This window comes from Callorhinus ursinus, unplaced genomic scaffold (assembly GCF_003265705.2).
Source record: "Callorhinus ursinus isolate GAN/ISIS: 27379988/994484 unplaced genomic scaffold, GSC_fseal_2.0 scaffold7, whole genome shotgun sequence".
Classification (NCBI taxonomy): domain Eukaryota; kingdom Metazoa; phylum Chordata; class Mammalia; order Carnivora; family Otariidae; genus Callorhinus; species Callorhinus ursinus.
In genome coordinates this window covers 60,775,671-60,798,003 of record NW_027397069.1, presented here as the reverse complement: position 1 = coordinate 60,798,003, position 22,333 = coordinate 60,775,671, and the positions used below count along the sequence as shown (strand labels likewise).

The 22,333-nt window shown below is 38.1% G+C and overlaps 1 long non-coding RNA gene across 1 annotated transcript in view; it reads right to left on the bottom strand.

Annotated features, from left to right (window-relative positions):
* LOC141373123 (uncharacterized) overlaps positions 1-22,333 on the bottom strand; it is a 97,322-nt gene that overhangs the window by 49,081 nt on the left and 25,908 nt on the right. The window contains exons 2-3 of the long non-coding RNA XR_012378817.1: positions 14,302-14,415; positions 12,353-12,437 (exon numbers count right to left, since the gene is read on the bottom strand). This is a non-coding gene — a long non-coding RNA (uncharacterized lncRNA). The remainder of the gene's footprint in view (positions 1-12,352; positions 12,438-14,301; positions 14,416-22,333) is intronic.

Sequence of the window (22,333 nt, the reverse complement as noted above, 5' to 3'; positions counted from 1 at the left end):
TAAATGTTTTTTCCTACACCAAATGTGTACCATATTATTGAGCCTAAAGCCTTAACTATACACCAGGCCAAAAGTAATGTTTCATACAATCAGGATTTTATTTTTCCAACTACATACCAAGGTTACATCCCAAGGTTCCAACTACATACTTTTTTGGTAACAGATGTAGTTGCATCCTTACTAAAATGACTAAACAATTTCTACTTTACTGAAAAAAAAATAGAAGTTTCTATTTTTATTAAAAAACATGTCAGGGGAAAGAAAAACAATTGTAAAACACAGACAATATTTAGATGCCAAAGAAAATAGGAATATTGCATTTGCTTTTAAATAAGCTATAAAAAGAGATGATCTAGTTAGAAAGCACTGGTCAGTGTACATGGTAGAAAAGCAGTATCTGTCCTCTGTTCTGTCATCTCTTCAGTTTTAGTAGAGCTAATGCTAAGATTTATCATCAGTCATTACCCAAACCCATCTGTAGGATTTCCTAATTCAGTCATGAATATAAGCATAGAGTTCAGGTACCAGGGAAGCCCTCTTCCTCTGTGTTGCAATTATTATTATTATTATTCAAAAGTTTTAAAGACCCTGGCTTAAAGAAAATTAGAATGATTTGTTTGCTACCAGCTTTTCACACTCCCTTAATAGGCTAATGTGAATAGAGAATCTCCAAAAAGGGATCTAATATGAACTGTTTTCCAAACTTTTTTGGCACCTTTTTTTTCTCAAAGCATCTTGGGAAGAAAATGTCTTTCTCTCTTTGCCTGTGTCAGAAAAGGCACCTTAAGCCATCCTTAGCTTTAACTTCCTAGTGGAAATCAATTCTCACGTTACTTCCCTATTTAAAATATGTCAGCAGTTTAAAATACTTCAGGTTAATTTAAGAACATAACATAAAATCCTGATTTGGGCTTGTAAATCTGACCCGTAGCTTCTTCCCTTAACCTCCCCCAGTTAAGCCCCTAGAAGGTGCCCTGCTGTCTCTGCGCAGGGTCATTCCACTGCCTGCAAGAGCTGCCTTCCAGGGAATAGCCCCTCCTGGTGACCTGGCCTGGCTGATGTCACTGTGCCCAGTCTGGTCTGGGTTCCTCCTGCCTGTGTTTCCATGCCTGTGCTTCGACCACAGTTCTAGTGACTGTTCACTTCTGTCTTTCACATGCCTTCTGCATAATAGATACTGGATAAATGTTTGTTAAAATGGTGGATGAATGAAGAGTTCTCTCCTAACACAAATGATGGGGATGGGAGGAGGGATTTAATGTCAACAGACTGTTAAAGAACACTCTGCTGCTAAATCCTTGGTTTTCCATGTGGCATATTGTGTAGCCTATTTAGATCACTAAGGAACTGGCCAGAACCCTACCCATTTATGGTAAGAGAAAATTTTGCTTTTATTTTTAACCATATTAGACATATAAACAACCTATAGCATAAATTCTACACACATATAATCTTCCATCCACTGGTGAGTCATTCATCTATGATTCTACTTCTCTATTACTACTAGATTCCCTTTCTTGACATTTGAGGATTCTAATTAGCAAGAAGCTGAATTTTTTTTTCAGTATTGTAGAAAAGGGAAAGGAAAAACAACGATTCCAAATAAATATCAGACCACTGTAGAGTGGTACATTTATGCCTTATGAAGCAGGACATACAGGTCCCAATGGGTTCGGGATGTAGAAACTAGGATACTGTCCTATGCAAATGAACTAACATGGCCAAAAGTCTCTGACTGCATGCTTGCATGAAGCCTCCAAATCCTAACGAGCTCCCTCGCTGCAGCCAAGAGCTGCAATCTGACAGGGCTGCCAACAGCACTACCGAATTGCTAATGGATTTTCCTGCTTCTCTGCTCAAGTACAACAGAAAGGTTGTGTGCTAAAACTTCCAATTAGTAAGAGGGAAGAAAAAGAACAATAATTTTCTGAAATCATAAACTAGCGGACTTACTTTTTACTTCCTCATCCCATTGCTTTTGTTTCCCTCTTCAGTTTAATACAATCCTGAAGTCTAATTTAAGACATTCCTAACTTATTATTTATATGGATTATGGTAATCAGAATCAGGATTACACTTATACATGGAGGAAGTAATCATCCATTTGGTGTGACCACCTGTACGATGTACTTCCCTTCTCAAAAATAATACCACTTCTGAAAGCCTGAAGAACTGAGAGCTAGAATATAAGATATTAAAGGCCTATCTTCTTGGAGAAGTCTGTTGGGTTTGGCCTTAGGCAGTATAATACTTTATACTAACATGTTTGACATTCCTGTCTCTATATACACAGTCCCACAAGTATGAAGGCATTAGATACCTAAAGGGTCAAATTGTTTTGGGAAAATAGAACTGTACCCCTAAAGACTTTACCTACTTCATAGTTTTGCTTAGTGACAGAATTTGTTTAAATTACATATGTACATAATTCATTTTTGTCTGCCCATTTAATCTATCATAGTGCTAAGCACTCTCTAACTATGTGGTGAATTGAGTAAATCAATGTTTTTGACAGACAGGATTTAAAAATGTTTAAAAAGAAAAGGAAGCAAAATCAGAACATTTTTATACAAAAAATGTTAAAATTGATTAGTGTTAAATGTGTCAGAAATTCTGATTCACTGTAACTTAGAAGGATGGCCCTTGGAGTTATGGGATGAGTATGTCCTGATCTTGGGATAATGCAGATCCACTACACTGAAAGAAGCAGGTCTGGTTTGATTCTGCTCTGAGCATAAGGTAATGCCTGGCTGGTTTGTCCAATACCATATCTCTGTGCTAGTTACTGAACAGAACATTGAATTAGGTATGATCTTTGCTTTGTATACACTGATTTAGCACTAGCTCTATTTCACCAATCCTGAAGCAAAGCAAAATATTTCAAGTTGAAAATATTACTCATGACTCTTAAGAACACTTATTCCAAGATGTTGTGGTAGATCGAAAAATGGCTTCCCAAAAGATGTCCATGTTGTAGTCCCTGGAACCTGTGAATATTACCTTATTTGGGAGGAGGGTCTTTGCAGATGAGATTAAGTTAAAGATCTTGAGACAGGGAGGTTATGCTGGATTATCTGGGTGGGCACTAAATGCCATCACATGTAACCTTGTAAGAAAGATATGAGAGGGGCACCTGGGTGGCTCAGTCTGTTAAGCGTCTGCCTTCTGCTCAGGTCATGATCCCAGGGTCCTGGGATCGAGCCCCACATCAGGCTCCCTACTGATCGGGGAGCCTGCTTCTCCCTCTCCCTCTGCCACTCCCCCTGCTTGTGCTTTGTTATGCTCTCTCTCTCTCTCTTTCTCAAAATAAATAAATAAATAATCTAAAAAGAAAGAAAGAAACAAACAAGAGACAGACACAGACAGGAGAAAGTAATGTGAAAATGGAGCAGATCCTGGAGTGATGCGGCTATTAGCTAAGGACTGCCAACTGCCACCAGAAGTCAGGAGGGCCAAGGGAGGGTTCTTTCCTAGAGCTGCCAGAGGGAGTGTGGTCTTGCTAACACTTTGATTTCAGACTTCTAGCATCCAGAACTGTGAGAGAATTTCATAGTTGTTTTAAGTTGTGTGGAGCCACCAACTTTCTGGCATTTTGTTGCAGCAGGCACAGAAAACTATGGTGTAGTTTTCCCTAAAAAGAAATTACAGACAAGGAAGGGCAATAATACAGGTTCTACATAACAGTATGAAGTAGCAAGTCACAACTACCCCAAGAAAGTGCAGAGGGCTATTCTTGGAAGTTTACTCTTGTAGAAATATATAAGATGGGGGAAAAAAAAACCTAACTGCCAATAGGAAGATCTCTTTGAAAAGTATGGTTTTACTGCAACATACTAGATAAGTGCCTAAAACTTATCATGTTCAGTTTGAAACACACTAACTGTAAAATGTTGGCAAGACATGTACACGATAATGAAATTCAGGAAGGAGGAAATGTGGAATGGCCCAAGAGAGAAGCTGGGGCTGGACATGTAGGTGGGAACATCATCTATACATGTGATTGTTACAGCCAGTACATTGGGTAAAACTTATAAGAGATAGAGTGTAGAATACTCATTCTTAAGTAGAGAGGGAAGTATGGAGAATGTCTCTCTGGGGAATGCAACAGAATTACCCTGGATTTTTCAAAGATATGCCACTGTGAGTCAAGGTGTTACAGACCCATCCCTCAGGTACACTGAGGAGGAACAAGGCTGAGAGGAAATGGTATAGACAGAGCTTCCCAATCAGCATGTCCATGACACTCAGCCTTAAATGGGCTGCAGGTCTGTGGCAAGAAACTTCAGTATGGTTAGCAGATTTTTTTTCTAGTAGATTCTTGAGGGGTCAGAGTTCTCCAGTCTCCTTCAGCCATGAACAGCTTCAATGTGAAACTCCTTGCAGAGTGGCCAAAGCAGAGCAGGATCCGATGATGTGCCCTGTGGAACCCTCACTCTTCCATGGTAGCCATAAAGAATTTGAAGAGATCGTCATTTTTTTTTAAATGGTAGAATTTTTTTTTTAAAGATTTTATTTACCTGACAGAGAAAGACACAGTGAGAGAAGGAACATAAGCAGGGGGAGTGGGAGAGGGAAAAGCAGGCCTCCCGCCGAGCAGGGAGCCTGATGCGGGGCTCGATCCCAGGACTCTGGGATCATGACCCGAGCTGAAGGCAGACGCTTAACGACCGAGCCACCCAGGCGCCCCGAAGAGATCATCATTTTAAAAGTCTTGGTTAGAGGGAGACAAACCATAAGAGAGTCTTCATCATAGAAAATAAACTGAGGGCTGCTGGAGGGGAGGTGGGTGGGGGGATGGGGTAATTGGGTAATAGGTATTAAGGAGGGCACGTGATGTAATGAGCACTGGGTGTTATATGCAACTGATGAATTACTGAACTCTACATCTAAGACTAATTATACACTATATGTTAATTAATTGAGTTTAAATAAAATAAGTTATTAAAAAAAAGTCTTGGTGAGGAATTGCAAGCCATCCAAGTTCATTCTATGAGGCCAAGACTACCCTGATACCAAAATCAGGTAAAGACTCCGCTAAAAGGAGAACTACAGGCCAATATCCCTGATGAACATGGATGCAAAAATTCTCAATAAAATACTAGCAAACTAAATCCAACAGTACATCAAAAGAATCATCCACCACAATCAAATGGGACTTATTCCTGGACTGCAAGGGTGGTTCAATATTCACAAATCAATCAGTGTGATACACCACATTAATAAAAAAAAGGATAAGAACCGTATGATCCTTTCAACTGGTGTAGAAAAAGTATTTTACAAAGTACAACATCCATTCATGATAAAAAAAAAAACCCTCAACAAAGTAGAGATAGAGGGAACATACCTCAATATCATAAAGGCCATATACAAAAAACCAACAGCTGATATCATCCTCAGTGGAGAGAAACTGAGAGCTTTTCCTCTATGGTCAGGAACAAGACAGGGATGCCCAATCTCACCACTATTATTTAACATACTACTAGAAGTTCTAGTCATAGCAATCAGACGACACAAAGAAATAAAAGACATCCAAATCAGCAAGGAAGAAGTCAAACTTTCACTATTTGCAGATGACATGATACTCTATATAAAAAACCCAAAAGACTCCACCCAAAACCTTTTAGAACTCATATACAAATTCAGTAAATTCGCAGGATACAAAATCAGTGTACAGGAATCTGTTGCATTTCTAAACACCAATAATAAAGCAGCAGAAAGAGAAACAAAGGACTAAATCCCATTTACAATTACACTAAAAACATAAGATACCTAGGAATAAACCTAATAAAAAAGGCAAAGGTAAAAAGATCTGTACTCTGAAAACTATAGAACACTTATGAAAGAAATTAAAGATTACACGAAGAAATGGAAAAACATTTCATGCTCATGGTTGGAAGAACAAATATTGCTAAAATATCTATATTACCCAAAGCAATCTACATATTTAATGCAATCCCTATCACAATACCAATGGCATTTTTCACAGAGCTAGAACAAACAATCCCCAAATTTATGTGGAACCACAAAAGACCCTGAATAGCCAAGGCAGTCTGGAAAAAGAAAAGCAAAGCTGGAGGCATCACAATTCCAGACTTCAAGTTATATAACAAAACTGTAGTGATCAAGACAGTATGGTACTAGCATAAAAATGGACACACAGATCAATAGAACAGAATAGAAAATCCAGAAATGAACCCACAACTATATGGTCAATTAATCTTCGACAAATCAGGAAAGAATATCCAATGGAAAAAACACAGTGTCTTCAACAAATGGATTTGGGAAAACTGAATAGCAACATGCAAAAGAATGAAACTGGACCACTTTCTTACAACATACACAAATTCAAAATGGATGAAAGACTTAAGCATGAGATAGGAAACCATTAAAATGCTAGAGGAGAATACAGGCAGTAAACTCTTTCACACTGACTGTAGCAACTTCTTATGACATACGTCTCCTGAGGCAAGGGAAACAAAAGCAAAAATAAACTACTGCAACTACATCAAAATAAAAAGCTTCTGCACAGCAAAGGAAAACAATCCACAAAACTAAAAGGAAACCTATGGGATGGTAGAAGATATTTGCAAATGACATATCTGATAAAGGGTTAGTATCCAAAATACTTAAAGAACTTATCAAATTCAACACCCCAAAAACAAATAATCCAGTTAAAAAATGGGAAGATGACATGAATAGACATTTTTCCAAAGAAGACATACAGATGGTCAATAGACACATGAAAAGATGCTCAACATCACTCATTATCAGGGAAATACAAATAAAAACTATGATGAGATATCACCTAACACCAGTCAGAATGGCTAAAATTAACAACATGGGAAACAACAGGTGTTGGTGAGGATGTGGAGAAAGAGGAACCCTCTTACACTATTGGGGGGAATGCAAACTGGTGTAGCCACTCTGGAAAATAGTATGGAGGTTCCTCAAAAAGTTAAAAATAGAACTACCCTACAATCCAGCAATTACACTATTTACCCAAAGGATACAAAAATACTGATTCAAGGGATACATGCACCCTGATATTCATAATAGCATTATCAACAATAGCCAAATTATGGAAACAGCCCAAATGTCCATCAACTGATGAATGGATAAAGAAGATGTGGTGTGTATATATACAATAGAATATTACTCAGCCATAAAAAATGAAATTGTCATTTGCAATGATGTGGATGGAGCTAGAGAGTATTATGCTAAGCGAAATAAGTCAGCCAGAGAAAGATAAATACCATATGATTTCACTCACATGTGGTATTTAAGAAATAAAACAAACAAACATGGGGAAAAAGGGGAAGAAAACCAAGAAACAGACTCTTAATTATAAAGAACAAACTGAGGGTTACCAGAGGGGAGGTGGGGGGGATTAAGGAGGGCACTTGTAATAAGCAACACACATTGAAAGTGTTGAATCACTAAATTCTACATCTAAAACTAATATTATACTGTATGTTAACTAACTGGAATTTAAATAAAAACTTGGGGGGGGGAAAAGGAATTGCAAGCCATTCAAGCATAAAACCTATTGTAAAGAAGTTACAGTCACAGAAGCAAACTCCAATGTCTCAATAAAAAGTTTAAAAATGTTTATTTTGGAAGGTTTTCATTCTATTTTTCTTATATATATGTAATATGAGGAAAATACAAGTTGTTTTCTGCTAAACCTCCCACACAGCCACCTCCAAATCCCCTCCTGTTTACTCTCAGTGTGCTATATTATTATTTTATTGGGTGGACCATGATATAAAAAAAGGTTGAGAAGCACTGATAGAGAGAGACAAGGGGTATAAAATCAAACCCAAGGAAGCAGTGAAGACAAGGCACAGAGAGTAAGTATCCAGCATTAGGGAGCCAAGCCCTGCCACTAAAGGTATAAAATTCCCCAAAGGAAATGGATTTAGATGCTGGGCCACCAAAACAGATAATACTTGTCCAAAATAAGCGAGGACTGCCAAATGTCAGAGAAAAGTGAAATAGACTGAATCACTAGAAAAGCTAGCAAGGTCAGTGACAGGACAGTTAAGGAAAGGCCACACAACAGGGAGCTGCGGTATAGATGGGAGAAGGTGTGGATAGGAAGAATAAACTGCTCTTTTCAGAAGGTGATTGTGAAAAAAGTAGTGGAAGTGGAGGGGACCAAGATCAGGGGATAGCAAACTTGAGTGTGTTTCTACCATAAAGTAAATAGCCAGCTCAGAGGCAAGTTTAAAGATGAGATATTTGTAACTGCAGACGAAGGCATATACTTGATAGAGGAAGTTCCTGAAGAAGCTGGAGGAAATGAAATTGAGCCCAGGTAAAAGGACAGATCTTGGATAGATGTCCACTGGCTCAAGAGAAGGCAGACAAGGACAGTACAAATAACTTTACCGATCGGAAATTAGGAAGTTGGGGTGGCTGTGTCTGGGATATCTCTTTTCTCTCTTTTCCAGGGATATAGACAGAGACATATTAGAAATGGAAAAACTGGGTTTGGCAATTAGAAGTTCATTTGTGACCTTTGCAAAGGCAGTTTTAGTGCTTTATTGAGCCAACAGGTATTTATCATACTAGTGAATGGGATGCTAGACTAGAGGTCCTGAGACAGAAGTCCTAGATTTTAGATTTAGCTTTTCACTGAATTAGTTCTTCATACGTAAAGGTACCTTTTTGGGACTTATTTCCCCAGAATGAAAGGGTTGGAGAAAATGATGACTTCAGCCATGTCCAACACTTACAATATTGTCTAATATATATAAGGCACAGGGCTGGCCAAGTATGAAATACAGAGATGTAGTAAGAGGCAGGGATTGGGCCCTCAAGGGCACTGTCACCTCCAAAAGCAAATTATTACTAGTAATAAGTCATCTTGTTCCAAGAAGTGCTCCTTCCTGGGTCAAGGTCAGCTGACATGGAAAAAGCATTGAAATTTATATACAAAAGGAAAAAAATGTGACCAATTTCTAGTATGATTTTTAGACCTCCTCAGTATCAAACTTGGACTGAAAGTTTCAAGACCTTTGGCTACCTAATAAGGTTATTTCTCAACATGAGAAATCTGAGAAAGAAATGAGTCACAGATTTAGGGGTCTTAATAAGTGGGAAAATTTGGTATTAATTTGAATACCCTGAGTATTTTCTGACTCTGTCCCCTAGATGTGTAGCACAACACACTAAATGGAAAGTTGTGACTGCACATGTTATATTTTTTTAAAGATGAAATAGATTCTGCCAACTCCTGAGCTAAAGGAACAGAAAATATAGGCACACATAATGAAGACTGTTAAAATTTGGTATAAGAAAAGATGTATTATGTTATCTGATACATCTTCCCATCAACATGTTCATTATAATGCATTCTTTTTTTCTATCCTATTCAGAATTTCTAGCTGTCTGTACATTGATTTTGCACCTCCCACCACAAATCTTAGAAACATTGACAAGCATCTTCCCATACTCTAAAATGCTGCAGTATGAGGAGGAGGACATTTCCATTGCTTTACTCTTCATAAAAAATGCTCACGTGGCTAATTCAGTTACAAGTCTTTGGTATCTTGTCACTCCTTTTGAATATAAGGATGTCTATGATGAGCTCCTTTTCCCAAAAAGGATCCCTAGTATAGCTCTGATTAGATTCAAGGTGCTACCAAGCTCTTTGTAGAAGAAAGTGTACAGATTATTCCAGAGGTGTGTCCATACCATTCCAATCCATCATTATCAGGATGTGCAAATCACCCACCATTGGTAATTAATTCTCTATTATGGCAAATTAGTTTGTGATCTTTTACCTCACCTCCTCCCAAAGTCCCTGCTTCTATGTCAAACATCTCTGAGATTCTCCCTAAGGGGATGGAGTTGCTTCCCTGTTTCATGTCCAACACATGACTGTGTTGAATGAGAAGCAGTTGGGCAGCCAACTGACTGCAGAATTGAGTTCAGAAGACCTGACTGCAAGCCCCTTTCCTGCTACTTAGTAACCTTATCAATTACTTAATCAGAAACTCAATTTATTCCCTACAAAAGAAAGAGTTATAAAACCCACCTGATCTACAACATGGGGCTGCTGTGAAGAAAAGGAAATGATTGACACAGAACATGTTATAATCTATTCTTATGACCTGACTTGCTATGGTAGGACAACAAAGGCAAGCAACCTGAGCACTGGTTTTCTTTCCAAAGTAGACCAGACCTTTGCTTCTGCCTGGACTGCTTCCTCCTTTGAGCAAGACCACCTGGGACCACCCCCTGAAGGTAAATGGATGCAGGGCCCAACCATGCTTCCTACACGCCTATCCTTACATTCTAGTGTCGCTGGGTGGGTTTTTTTGTTTTTGTTTTTGTTTTTTGGTTTTTTTTGAGTAGTTTCAAATCTTTGTTCTGGAGGCTTATTTTTCAGAACTATGGAAGTCAGAATAGTAATTTTAAACAGACTTTTATCTTCTATACAAGAAAAAACACTGTTCAACAAGGAATCATTGGTGTTCACATCAAACAAAATTATGACATTTAAATTGATCAAAAGCCTCCTGTTTCTGTTCAATGTACTTATTAAGTCAGTGCACAACACCATCTCATTTTGGAATCTGATATGAGACCAAACCCAGTCCAAGAGTAGCAGAACATGACAGACTATTGGAATTTTTCCCACCAAATTCACTGCTGTTACCTCTATATAATCAGATGAACTTCAATTAAAATTCCTGAAGAAAATTTTCAAATATTCTGAACCCACAGTTATCCCCTTAGTCAAATTAGGATTCCAATGACAGACAAATTTCCTATGTTAGTCAAGATCAGTTATGACTGTATCTGTAGCTATCCCTGGAGTAAAAGTTGAGCCATTACAACTTCAGAAAATAGCATCCAGTATCATCAATGTGAATTACCCTATGAATATGTCTAACTTCTAAAAAAAGAGCTATTGTCTCAAAAATCAATGTTTTTTTTAAAAAGTTATCCTATAACAGTCTTTTATAAATAATATGAGACATTTTATGATGCCAGATTACAGTATACAATTACTTCTTTTAGAAAGTATTTTTATTTTTTTCAATTTCATTTTCACCACAATGCAAAATAAATAGCATTCAATTATAAACAATGTCAGATGTATTACCTCATTTTAATTTCAAATTACTGTCCCTATTTCACAGATAAGGTCACGTCATAGCACAATGCTGGTGTAAAATAGATATCTGAATGAATGAATGAATCAATCAATCAATCAATTTTAAGTGACTTGCCCAAGCTTTAATAGCTAGGAAGGTCAGACTTAAGCCCAACTTTGGGCCACTATTCTTTCCACTGTATCATACCCCCTCTGCTCTTGCTAACAAAAAATGTTCAAACTAATTGTCACATATAATACAGATTTACAAGCACCTGATTATACTTCCTCTTGAGCACACATGGAAGCGTTGATTCCAGATTCTAAGAGCATTTACTCAAATGGAGTTCGTTATGATTAAGAACTAGAAATTCTCTTGTCTTTATCTCTTCCCTGGATATACTCCAAAGAAAGTGTAAATTTTATTATTTTTTTAAAAGATTTTATTTATTCATTTGAGACACAGAGATACAGAGAGAGAGCATGAGCAGGGAGAGAGGCAGAGGGAGAGGGAGAAGCAGGCTCCCCGATGAGTCACGAGCCTGATGTGGGGCTCGATCCCAGGACCCTGGGATCATGACCTGAGCTGAAGGCAGATGCCCAACCATCTGAGCCACCCAGGTGCCCCGAAAGTGTAAATTTTACATTTCAATACAGATTATTCCCTTATTCCAATCCTAGAACTATTACCATTGTTGAGAATCCCAGCAAATCACATGTAGCCATGCAGTTGTGGGCTCAGGAGTTAGGTGGGAAAGTAATTCAGCAACAACTGCTTTAGAAATCAGCCAGATATGTTATATAGGTTGTGCATCTCTTTCTCAGTAAGATCTAATGTAGGAAGGATATATAGCAATAGCAATCATGGAATAAAGAGACATCACTCTCCTTCCCAAAGAGCAAAATTTCTTCAAAAATCTGAAGGCCATAATTGAGAGGACTCCTTTATCAGGAGTTATAATATCATCACACTGTCATGTTATAATTTATCATGTTATAAAATCATCACACTGAACAGAGAGAGAACAGAATATAAAGCATGATAAGGAACAGAATGACCACTAAGGAGGCCAGGAGTCCAGTTCCTAGCCCTTTCCATAATATTTTAAGTATAATCACAAAGCAATCTGGGCAAACACCAAAATGAAATAAAGTACAGCCTGATACCTCATTACATATCTTTCACAAAATGATGATCTATTTTCTCCTGCACTAAGGTCAGATGAACAAATAGCACTACATTACCTGATGAAATCACACCCTGAAGAACATAACTTCAAGCATACCTCATTTGTTGACTGGCATTGAAAAGCGGGTAAAATTTTACTTTCTGAAAAAAAAGATAATCAACAATCTGTATGTGCTATATACATTTTTTTAAATTTTATTTTTATTATGTTATGTTAGTCACCATACAGTACATCATTGGTTTTTGATGTAGTGATCCATGATTCATTGTTTTCGTATAACACCCAGCGCTCCGTGCAGTACGTGCCCTCCTTAATACCCATCACCAGGCTAACCCATCCCCTCACCCCCCTCCCCTCTAAAACCCTTTGTTTCTCGGAGTCCATAGTCTCTCACGGTTCATCTCTCCCTCTGATTCCACCCCCCTTCATTCTTCCCTTCCTTCTCCTAATGTCCTCCATGCTATTCCTGATGTTCCACAAATAAGTGAAACCATATGGTAATTCACTTTCTCTGCTTGACTTATTTTACTTAGCATAATCTCCTCCAGTCCCATCCATGTTGATGTAAAAGTTGGGGATTCATCCTTTCTGATGGCTGAGTAATAGTCCATTGTATCTATGGACCACATCTTCTTTATCTATTCATCTGTTGAAGGGCATCTCGGCTCTTTCCACAGTTTGGCTATTGTGGACATTGCTGCTATGAACATTGGGGTGCATATGGCCCTTCTTTTCACTACATCTGTGTCTTTGGGGTAAGTACCCAGGAGTGCAATTACTGGGTCATGGGGTAGCTCTATTTTTCATTTTTTGAGGAACCTCCACACTGTTTTCCAAAGTGGCTGTACCAACTTGCATTCCCACCAACAGTGTAAGAAGGGTTCCCCTTTCTCCACAACCTCGCCAACATTTGTTGTTTCTTACCCTGTCAATTTTTGCCATTCTAACTGGTGTAAGGTGGTATCTCAGTGTGGTTTTGACTTGAATTTCCCTGATGGCTAATGATGATGAACATTTTTTCATGTGTCTGTTAGCCATTTGTATGTCTTCTTTGGAGAAGTGTCTGTTCATGTCTTCTGCCCATTTTTTGACTTATTTGTTTTTTGGGTGTTGAGTTTGAGAAATTCTTTATAGGTCTTGGAAATCAGCCCTTTATCTGTAGTGTCATTTGCAAATATCTTCTCCCATTCTGTCGGTTGCCTCTTTGATTTGTTGACTGTTTCCTTTGCTGTGCAGAAGTTTTTATCTTGATGAAGTCCCAAAAGTTCATTTTTGCTTTTGTTTCACTGGCCTTTGGAGATGTATCTTGAAAGAAGTTTCTGTGGCCAATGTCGAAGAGGTTACTGCCTATGTTCTCCTCTAGGATTTTGATGGATTCCTGTCTCACATTGAGGTGTTTCATCCATTTTGAGTTTATCTTTGTGTATGGTGTTAGAAAATGGTCAAATTTCATTCTTCTGTATATAGCTGTCCAATTTTTCCAGCACCATTTATTGAAGAGACTGTCTTTTATCCATTGCATATTTTTTCCTGCTTTGTCGAAGATTATTTGACTATAGAGTTGAGGGTCCGTATCTGGACTCTATTCTGTTCCATTGGTCTATATGTCTGTTTTTGTGCCTGTACCACGCTGTCATTTTTTAAAGCAACAGAACGCTGAGATCAATTTTCAAGTTTTTACTCACACATTCATAGACTCAGAGTGAGGGTTAGGACTCACAACCAATTCTTGAAACATATGGGCCCAATGGGATATTAATGAAGCCCTAACTATGACCTTGATATTCTTTATAACCAGTCACCAAACATATTGGATCCACTGCGATGTGGTTGTTATTAAAGACATTCAAGAATGGAAATGTACGATTTTTCACTTTGTCAGAGAGCTCCATCCCACCCTCTCTGCTCCAGTAAAACGCAGAGAAACACTCCATACTTGTGTTGCTCACTTCCATGAGATGTTGCCCTGAGCACTGCAAAGACTTAGACTGTGCATACACTTACAGAGTTCCTCTAAGGAGTGGGCTGTGCTGGGAGAATGCATGAGAATCACAGACTTATGTGGTTTCCAACTGCAAATTTCCTTGGCAGCTTCCTGGACTGGGCATGTGTGCAACCCTGTAGTAAATGAGTGAAAGGGCAACTTGATCCTCAATTCCATATGGAATCTTCTTCCCCTTGCTCCCCTACACACAGAAAAAAGGAATAGACATCATACGTAATACTGGTTCATCCTTGATCTTTTAAAAATTAATGCTGATTGTCAAAATTGTAAAGATTTATTTTATAAGTCAAAATCAGAGATTAAGTCATATATCTTTTAGCAGCAACAACTATAAAATATGCTATGACCTAACTGAGCAAATTAAAAAAAAACACACACTTAGGTGACAAATTACTTTGGTTATGGTATTTTCCAGCTAATTAAAGATTTAGCAGAAAACCTTGTTTAAATGCTTGTTGTTTTACATATTTCTACACTCTATTAGTTGTTCTCCTACCTTAATACATATGGTATATTAAAACTGCTCTATGACAGGATTACATAGTTCACAGGAAGAATGGAGATGGTACCATGATGAGTATCATACAAGGTGTTAAGACTGAGTGTAGACTAGAAGCAGAGGATGCCCATCAAACTCAAAGGGGGTAAAGGTGCAGGGAGAGGGTCTCTATGTTTCTAAGACAGTGGTTCTTAATGTTCTGATGGCCATGAATCCCTTCCCTACCAAATTGTATACACAGATGAAATTCTGCATATAATTCCACCTGAAGCTATCCATGAAAACTGGGTCATGTTTCTTTACTCTTAAAGTTCCTTTATTTATGAAATGTATAAAAACTAACTTCCCATTTCCCATTTCTCCAAAGGGTGACACACAGGAAACAAAAACAAAAACAACTTCTCATCTTCATTTCTAATTAATAAAGCATTAATTTTAGCCTTACATTTGCCTAGTTAATTTTCTTTACAAAATATTTATTCAAAGATCCTTTTTAAACTCCTCCAAGAACCCAAAAAAGCAGGTGGGGAAAGCAGTGTTAATTTATACTTCATAGGTCAGACAACAGAGAGCATGGAATTAAGTTTCAGAGATAAGACTAAAGCTCTTTGCCCACTGGCTTGGCTTTCTTTCTGCTAGGTCAGCTTTCAAACTGCCCTCTGAGCACTCCTTTGGGAATCCATGGAGATGGGGAAACTCGGTGTTTGGGTTTTACCCAGGATAGCTACTTATTTCTTGGTTTTACATGTTGGGTTCCTATGCTAGTATTTGAATAAAGAGCTAAATTTATTTGGTTACATTAAACATTTCTTAATGCACTAATTCTTTATTCCATATGGTATTTATTATTTACTGTATAATGTGAAAAATGTAAACATTTGGGTAAAATATCAAACCTATGATATAAAAACTACATAAAGTATCATCATAAAACCCCAGATTAAAAGAAGCTAGGCCCCTTCCTTGGTAAGATTCCTGAACTTGCAGGAATGAACAAGTTGAAATGAAACAAATCCAAGGACTGATCCTTGTCTCTGGGAGTAGTGGGTGCTGAAGTAATGGGCGAAGTCTCAAGTACTGCTCTCTTTCCTGGATAGATCAGACCAAGCCTACAGAAGGCAGCAACCAAGCCAAAATGGAATAAAGAATCATTAAGAAAAGAAGGAAAAGTGCAGGGAAAACTTAGGCTGGTGTTGGGAGGATGGTGGAGTGTGGGAAAACAGTGCAGAAAATTGATAAGAAGGAAGAAAATCGAAGAAAAAAATAGAAAAATATATGAGGAATTAAACAGGATAGATTTATGACTCATTGTTTATGGGAGGGAGAAGGAAAGAGAAAGGAAAAGAACAATTTCCCCATTTTCAGTTCCATGGACTGGGTACGTGCTGACAACTAAGACTGGAAATAGCAAGAAGTGAGTTTGGGGACGAAGATGAAGAATTTAGCATGGGATATGCTTAAGGTGAGTGGCTGTAGGATACCCATGGAAAGATGTAGATCTGACAATAATGTGTATGAATACCTAATGGAAAGGTCTACTGAGCTGAAGATATTTAGGAGTCACCAGCATCCACATGCCTATTAGAACTATGAGAGCAGAGGAGGAAAGCCAGAAAGTATGTGACATGAGCAGAGAGGAAGGTCACAGTGAAAGCCAGGGAACACCATAGCAGGGCCTGTAACAGAAATGATAAGGGGAAGCCTAAGAGACAGAAGAAAAAGCAACTAAGTAGTGTAAGGGAAAAGGGCATTTCAAGAAGAAGAAATTCACATTCAGCAGAAAGGGTTGTTAAGCATCAAAAAGAACCCTTTGAATTTAGTAATTAAGAAACTCTTGGGAAACTTACTGAGGGGCAGATTGATAGAGTGTGTGGAATGTTGGAGTTTAAGAAATTCGAAATGAAAACTTCAAACGATGATAAAATCCAGTGGGGAGAGGGGTGCCTAAGGGTGCCATTTCCAGAACTGAAAATAAGTAAAATCAACAGAGTTAAAGTCACAGAACATAAAACTAGATGTGCTGTTGAACTATCCCAAGATGGCTGTTTGTGTAGTTGGGAGTGGATGAACAAAGTGCCAAAGTCTCCAGTGGAGGTTGCAGATAACTGGCCCACCTATCAAAAGAGTGAGGAGGAAGGGATAGGGTGTAGTATGGTCACATTGCCTAAACATTAAAAGAGGACAGGAACTGACATGAGAACAGCAGTAAAATAATGGGAATCAGCAAATGAGGAGCCTGATTGATGCTGAACAATCCTACCCTCCACCACTAGCAGCAAGCCTGAAATTTCTTGGGTGTGGGAGAATAACAGTTCCTCCCACTGGAGCTGAAAAAGATATGGTATCTTGTAGGAATGACAGGTGAAGAGAATGTTCTATGAAGATGTCAAAGAAACAGAGGGTGTTCCTTATAACAGAACATTATTCCCCAGTAGCTAGTTGGAGGATGTGATCCATTAAAGTGTGAGAGTCAGAGGGATGGGGCACTGAGCTGAAGAGTAGTGGGTATGTATACAAGACATGATAGGTGATAAGGATGAGATGTGGAGGAACTTGACAGGAAGCACAGATGGAACTGACTGGCCTCAACCTCCCAACACAGGCTGTTTGGGTGTCCAAGTGGACCTGACATCCCTCATGGCTACTGGACTCAGATGGGATGGGAGGGATGGTGTGCCCCTTCTAGTTGCCTGAATTTCCATGCTTCTGACCCTGAGAGAAAATGGTCAGAAGGAGAAGGGAGATTTCACAATTGCAAGTTTTGTCTCTAGGATGGTTAAGTAGAGAACAGTATAAACAGAGACCAAAAGTTCATCTCAGCATTTGCACATCCTTTCTATTCCCTTGGGGTTACTTTTTTCCTCCTTAAATCACTATCATGACACTTTTTCATAAAACTGGTTTTTATTTGTCAACATGGCTTCTTTGAGGTCAATAAAAGATGTATCAGGTATCCATCCCACCCCGATGCCCAGAAGCCAAGGAACAGTAATTGACAGGAGAGGGAGAGGGGAAGGTCAGTGGATTCCTAAGGGGATGGTCTAGATGGGAAGATATCATCATTAGAGGTGCAAGGTTTTTCCTTCATTCCAAATTTTTTATATTTTACTGCAAAGATCAAGATCAAGAAAGAGTTCTCACTACTCTTAAGAGTCCCATTTGCTTTTTCTCATCAAGCCCCTTTCTTCCAGAGTCCTCAACAGTCGCCCACCATCCCCCATCCTTCACGCATATCTCCATACTCACTGGGTATTTTTGCCTGAGCATAGCACTGAGCTCAGTGCTGAAGGGAGCATATCAAAATGTCCTTAGTGTAAAGGGGGCAATGACGGCTGAGAGGCAGTGGGGAAATAGAGCTCTGGAGATGGAGTAGGAAGGTGTGAGCCCTCCTATTCCATTTAGTAACTTTATGGACTGGGGCAAGATACCTAACTGGATTACTTCAATTTTCTCATTTATCCAATGGAGATAATAGTATGTACTTCAGAAGGATTTTATGACAATTACATGACATGTGCTTTTGAAATTATAAAACCCCTACAATGGAGTATGGTAGGTAGAAGAATAAAAGTCCAAATAGAATTGTTTGGATATTCATAGAAGAGAGCACACTCCCCACTACATGTCACAGCTGATACTTTCCTTATGCTTTTACTATTTATTTAGTTAGTTCGTTAGTTATTTTTAAGGATTTTATTTATTCATTTGAGACACAGAGACAAAGAGAGAGCATGAGCAGGGAGAGAGGCAGAGGGAGAAGCAGGCTTCCCACTGAGCCAGGAGCCCGATGTGGGGCTCAATCCCAGGACCCTGGGATCATGACCTGAGCCAAAGGCAGACACTTAACCACCCAGGCGCCCCATGCTTTTACTATTTATAACAGATACAGAAAGACCTAAAGTCACAGTTCCATGTAAACAGTCTCAGAATTTCTTCTCAGGTAAAGTAGGCCAACAGTTTGCTCAATAGTATTTTGTAAGCTAAAACTGTAAGTCACAAATACTTATTCTCTATTCCTAGTAAAGGGCTTAAATCAGGCAAGATTCAAATAAATAACTTCATTTATTGAATCATGGGATAGATAGACCAAAAAGTTCCCATAGAGCTAGGAAACTCTTATATGTCCTTAGCCTCAAAGACCTTTTGATTGTTACCATATAAACGTCATTGTAGGAACGGAACTTTTTCATGTATTGATATCCTAAAACCCCTTACACCATTGTAAGGTCCCTTCCAACTCTAAAAATCTGAATACATGAATAATTTTTGAATTGCAGCAAGTTTTCACACTTGTGAGTAAAAGCCAACCTCATTAAAAAATTGCAAAAGAATACTGATTCCAGTCCAAGAAAGGCATTTTATCTGAATTGCTTAGAGCACTCCTTATTCATAGTTGTGAATCATGGGTATAAAAATATAGACCAAAAAAAAAAAACCCATCAGAAAATGTGAATGTCTTTAAAAACACCTTTATGTGAGAAATCATTAATGTAAGATGGTGAGGCATGAAGTAAAAATGAACTTCACAGATAAGGATAAGCAGACGTTATTCTTAAAACAACTTACGTAGGATTTGCATTTATTTAAAATTAAATGATTGCTAACATGTACTGACTATTTGCCTTGTAGTAGGTGTAATTATAGCCACTATACCTTTATTAATTCGCCAAATCCTCACAACAACCTTCTGGGTTTGAGGAGCCACCAAGCTGTTTTCCACAGTGGCTACATCATTTTTTTTTACTTCCTTTTAAGGTATTCAGTTTGAACATTGTAAATAATGCAACATAGTATTTTGATATTACAGTATTAACATAGTGCTTGATTAAAGATCTGCAAATCTTTGTAGTAACACATTTTAAGTTGAAAAATTACCTCAGAAGATATATATGAAATTGCCAAACTCACCAAAGCAGAGAGTAGAATGATTGTTGCCACAGGTTGGGAGGAGGGGTAAGATTTAGGAAGGTATTACTCAAAGTTTCAGTTACACAAGATGAGTAAGTCCTAGAGGTCTACTATACAATATAGTGGCTATAGTTAACAAAACAATGTACTATATACTTAAAAATTTGCCAAAATGGTTATCCTTCGCCTCAAAGAACTTTTGATTGTAACCATATAAATGTCATTGTGAGAACTGAACTTTTTCACGTACTGATGTCCTAAAACCCCTTACACCATTTTAAGTGTTCTTATCATACACACATATAAAACATACAACAGTAAATAATAAGGGCAGGAGAAAATTTTTGGAAGTGATGATTATGTTTATGGCATAAATTAAGGTAATGGTTTCAAGGGTGTATGCTTACTCCAAACTCATCAAGTTGTATGTACCAAATGTATATAGCTTTTTGTATGTGAATCATACTCATAAAATCATGGGTTTGCACTACAAGAAGCAAATGACCACAATAATTTCAGGTATCTATTCTAACTGGTGTAAGGTGGTATCTCAATGTATTACACTGTTGGTGGGAATGCAAGCTGGTACAGCCACTTTGGAAAACAGTGTGGAGGTTCCTAAAAAAATGAAAAATAGAGCTATCCTATGACCCAGCAATTGCACTCCTGGGTATTTACCCCAAAGGCACAGATGTAGTGAAAAGAAGGGCCATATGCACCCCAATGTTCATAGCAGCAATGTCCACAATAGCCAAACTGTGGAAAGAGCTGAGATGCCCTTCAGTAGATGAATGGGTAAAGAAGATGTGGTCCATATATACAAAGGAATATTACTCAGCCATCAGAAAGGATGAATACCCAACTTTTACATCAACATGGATGGGACTGGAGGAGATTATGCTAAGTGAAATAAGTCAAGTAGAGAAAGTCAATTATCATATGGTTTACTTACTTGTGGAACATAAGGAATAGTATGGAGGACATTAGGAGAAGGAAGGGAAAAATGAAGGGGGAGAAATCGGAGGGAGAGATGAACCATGAAAGACTATGGACTCCGAGAAACAAACTGAGGGTTCTAGAGGGGAGGGGGGTGGGGGGATGGGGTAGGCCAGTGATGGGTATTAAGGAGGGCACGTACTGCATGGAGCACTGGGTGTTATACAAGAACAATGAATCGTGGATCACTACATCGAAAACAATGATGTATTGTATGGTGACTAACATAACATAATAAAATTTAATTTTTTTTAAATAGCCAATAAACATATTAAAACGAAAAAAAATTTTTTCAGGTATCTAGATGTTCCAAATGTGAAGTAATTTTGAAAAAAATCAGGAAGCTGCAATATGCAATCTTAATTTTTTTAAGGGATTGAGATGCTTCTAGTTACCTGACAATTCATTTTATCTCCTGTCTTGATTGTTGATATCTCTGGTCCTTCCAAGAGAACACTTGTTAGAGGAGAAATAAAATGATTCTTTCAAGGATCTGAGGGCCTCATTACAATTCAAGTCTGTTGTACATGACTACTATGGGGGTTTTGATAAAAATTCCAGGTATCAGCAGGGGAGTGTAGGTGGGGAGAGTGTTGCCTGTTTCTTTCTGGCACTCCTGCCCTTTCACTGCTTCTATGAAATCCCAACATCCTTCCCATAAACTGTTTTCTATAATCTCAGCCAGAGTGGGCTTCTGCTGTTGTCACCAGAGAAGTCACCATTCTCCTGGCCAGCTCCTACTGTTCTTTCAGGCCTCAGCATAGATGCTGGAATTTTTATCCTGCCTTGTACAAGAAGCAGAATTTCATCTGCCTTTACTTCCATTCCTTTCTTCCCCTACTTCCCAGGCTTCAAATGGTTAATGAGAGGAGTGAACCCATTTTACTTATATATAATTATTCATTCTCATAGCCCTGTGTTTCTTATTTTCAATAGTTTTGTTTTATATTGAATTTTGTGATTACATTCACAGTAGTTATTTATGCCTCAGTTCCTGTACTTCATTGATTTTGGTTTTTCTACTCTTTAATTCTTAATTTTGAATCCCTCAGTCAGCAGGGTATACACAAGTAGTTACTAGGTCTTTGTCTTTGCACAACAACTACTTTGGCTGAGAATGGAATTCTTAATTACATTTCCTCCTTTTAAAATATTTACAAATTTTCCATTATCTTTAGGAAGTCAGTATTGCAAAGAAGTCTGAAGAAAGTAACTTAATTTCAGTCTCTTTTAAGGAAAGCTATTTTTCCTCCTCCCTGGCTGGATATTTTCAGAATATTATAAATATTTTTGAATTTTTTGACAAGGCATATCTACTTTGGATATTTAGAATTTAGAATTTTCTTTGACTATAATGCACCATTCTTCCAAAGTGATTGCTTTATTTTTAGCATATTCGATTTATTATTTCTCCTATATCAGTCAGGGTATAACCAAAGATGCAAAACCAGAGGGGATATTTTTCATTACCAGGAGAGAGGCTTTAAAGCCTCAGAAAAGTCTTTCCTTAAAAGAGGCACAGCTTCAGCTGCATTATTTCTCTCTTTCTACTATGGTTTTTCACCTAAGTTGGCAAAGATAATAAAGTTCCATGTATTTCACAGAATAATGGCATATGAGCTTCTGGC